Source organism: Astatotilapia calliptera, chromosome 9 (assembly GCF_964374335.1).
Source record: "Astatotilapia calliptera chromosome 9, fAstCal68.1, whole genome shotgun sequence".
Classification (NCBI taxonomy): domain Eukaryota; kingdom Metazoa; phylum Chordata; class Actinopteri; order Cichliformes; family Cichlidae; genus Astatotilapia; species Astatotilapia calliptera.
In genome coordinates, this window is record NC_137430.1 from 8,126,132 (window position 1) to 8,129,984 (window position 3,853).

Sequence of the window (3,853 nt, forward strand, 5' to 3'; positions counted from 1 at the left end):
GCACCAAATCAACAAATCATCAGCAAGGCATTATAGAACATCCTATTTAAATCTGTAACAGATTGCGCACCTTAAGACATGAAGACAAAGTACAAAACCATAGTAGACACCGGTGGCTTAAATTTCTTCACTGAATTAACAGTAATATTTGTAAAAGTGGTCAATTAGGCCTATACTCAAAAGTGCATTCTTCTTATTTGGCGTGTTGGCCACAACATCTCATTGATGTGGCCTCCTCTTCTATTTGACCTCTAAACTCAAACGTGTTTGTTCAACTTTAATTCTGACACTAATAAATGCCCTTTCTTTTTGCCTTATGCATAAATAACCCCTGTCCCAGTCTACCTCTTGCTGTCAGTTTGCCCAAGCACTCCCAAATACTTCAGAGCTTTGCAACTGTCTGCTCACGGAGAAAAATATCTGGAGACTCGAGAACCAAAGATAGCAGCAGCAGAATTATAGAGGTGATGACACACGAATAAGTGAAAAGTTTCACTGAAGTTTTAACAGCACTGGCATTATAAATGAACAAGTCAAACACGTATGCTTCTTTGTTATTCCAGCATGACTGAGGACTTTTGGCAAGGCTTAAGTGTGCAAAAAAGCATGATTTGTTAATTCAGCTTGTATCGACAGTGCATGAAAATCAGAGGGTTCGGTTTGCAACAAAAGCTTGACAGATGAATCCATCACCACCATTCATGCTGGATAGTGAAGTGGTATCTCCTCCCTGTAGAGTACTATGTGCCAATTTAGTAGCCAGTCGTGTATTCTTGGAACGCCATATTTAGAGATGCAACACAGGACAGGAGGGTTAAACAGTACTGGGTGTTCCAAGTTGCAATTATTCCCCACTGTAATTTTAGGGATCAATCCCAGTGACTGCTAATGGAACTTGATTGCTTTCACTGGACATGTACAGACAGCACACGCTTCAGCTCACTGATTAGTGTCCCAAATGTCTGAAACCCCTCTTTGAAAACAGCAATTGGGTCATTTTATACAACCTGCAAATTTTCTTCTCAGTCACACTTTCCACCATAGCTGGAAAACTTTTGAGCAAATATGTTTCTGGCTTTACAAGTAGTTATACTATGTAATTGCAACATGGTTTACATGGGCCCAAGCATGGAGTGAAAACATCATCTTAAATGAGGGGCAGATGATGGGTGCAGAGGCTGCAGCTTTAAAAAATAATTTGGATTGAAATGGCGTAAGGTAATTTGGATTGAAATGGCGTAAGGTGTTGACACTGATTTTAAGTAATGGCCACTTTTCATAGCCAGATCCTTTAATGTGCACTGAATGATGAAGTAGCTCAAGGCAAAACCGGGTGTTCCCTGTTGGATCCATGACGTGTAATGAATGTCTGCTTTTTAATTTTACAATCCCTGCCTCAGAGAGGGACACTAAAAAGGAAGTCTTTAGGCCATGGCATATAGAGCTACATATCAATTTTTCTGCAGCTTCTTTACTACAGCATTTTGTTAATTAAACATAAAACACATTTGAGTCCCTCTGGAACTTTAGGGATTAGAGCTGAAGTGGAAGTTTAAGGAGAAAACAAATGTTATGAGCGAAAGTGTATAAAACTTTAACTACAAACGCCCCTCTGGCAAGCCAGACCAAACCCACATACAAATGAACTCAGTCGATGTCATATAAAACAATACAAGAGAGACTGTCATTGGTATATAAAACATACAGACACTGGATGCAAGAACAGAGTTTCCCACAATTACACTGACGTACAACATTTAAATAAATGAGTCTTGGATGGAGTGTAGGGTAAACTAATGGTTACTTTCTGGTATTGTATGAAAATGCTCCAGATGTTGTTTTACTAAGCATAAGGGATCTGATATATACTGACATGAATCTATGAACCAGTATGGATATACTGGAGTTGGTATTTTATGAGAGAACATCAGGGGTTTAGTTTTATACAAACACAAACATCAGTATGGAAAGTTGTCAGACATTTCTTGTAGTTGGTCATCAAGACCATGCACAGGAATTTTGACCCAGTCCTCTTTACAGAAACTCTCTAAATCTCTAAGTCCACTCCATGGCCTAAATGCACTTCCTCTTTAGCCTTTGTTGTCTCGGTGGTACTTTTTGGATGATTTAGATGGGTTGTGGATGGGTCTTCCAGGAAAACAATGTTCTGGCTGAGGAAAGGAGGTTCTCATCCCAGATTTTATGGTATATGGGTCCATCTGTTAGCCCCTCAATGCAGTTAAGTCATTCTCTACCCTTAGCAAAAAGCATAATGTTTCCACCTCTGTGCCTTGCTGTGGCAATGGTGTTCTTTGGGTCATACTTAGCATTACAAATGGCAAATGGCCTGCATTTGTATAGCGCTTTTCTAGTCCATAGGACCCCAAAGCGCTTTACACTACATTCAGTCATTCACACACTGGCGATAGCAAGCTACATTGTAGCCACAGCTGCCCTGGGGCGCACTGACAGAGGCGAGGCTGCCGGACACAGGCGCCACCGGGCCCTCTGACCACCACCAGTAGGCAAACATGGGGTTAGTATCTTGCCCAAGGATATTTGGCATGCAGCCAGGATGCAGCCTGGGATCGAACCACCGACCTTCTGATTAGTGGCTGACCTGCTCTGCCACCTGAGCTACAGCCACCCCTACCCTTTCTCCAAACAAGTAGATGCTGCTCAACTTTGGTTTCATCTGCTTTCTCTTCTTGGGATGATTCACCACCTTACTCATGATCATCCTCACCACATATGGCAAGATCTTGTATGGAGCTCCAGAAGAAGTATGATTGATGATCATTTCTTGTTTCTTCTATTTCCAAATAATCAAACCAAAACTTGTCACCCTCTCATCAAGCTTCTTCCTGATAGTCTTGTTGCTCTAGTCTACAATCTCGTCCCTGATGTCCTTGGACAACTCTTTGGTCTTACCCATGGCAGTGGAGAGGTTAGAATTGAAGAAATTGATTCTGCAGACACACATGCTTTATACATGTAATGATTTGAGATCAGTCAATTAAATAACATTCGAGTACAATCTCTGGAAGCCAGAATTCTGGCTGGGTTGTAGGAGATCTAATACTTATTTCACTCAATGACTTGACTTTTTGGTTGATATTCTGTCACTCTCTCCATTACCACGAGAATACCATAAATATTAGTGACTGTTAATTTTTTTTGTGATAACGCAAACTTACAAATTCAGCAAAGCATACTTACTTAACCACTAACCACTCAAGCAGATCAATGCAAAAAATAAAGCAAAACATAAGGAACACGTGAAAGAGCCCAAGGTGTTGACCACTTCCAGCACCCTGTCCTGTGTCCTTGTCCTCCATCAAACAGTGAGAGCCTATTCACAATATAGAGCTGACGGGTTGTAGTATATGTGTTTATTTCCTTTTTCCGCAGCCCTTTAATCCTTAATATGCATGGGTCGAAGTCCAGAAAGACTGCAATACAAGCTGTTGTGACACTATGACATCATCTCTGGGGCTTGTCTGAGCTCCATGGGAGACAAAATATTATTCAACTGTTTTTACAGGCTGAGTTGTAATTACCCCTTGTGGGTCGACTAGACCAAACTGATGGACAAAATTGAGGGGGGACCCTCTAAAATCAGACAGTGAAAGTATGGTGAATTCTTTTCTTTCTTAATTTTTCATCCAAAGCAGTAATGTGTTCCAGAAATGTCTAAACTGTGAGTGGAGTAAGACTGAGTCAGGTGTCACATTCAGCATTACAAGACTTCATGAAAAATAGATTATACTGCAAAGCTTTTCAGCTGTAACCCATATCTATAGACTAGAAATATATAATCACTGGTGCCAGGTTTCAAAAAAATCGTTTATAG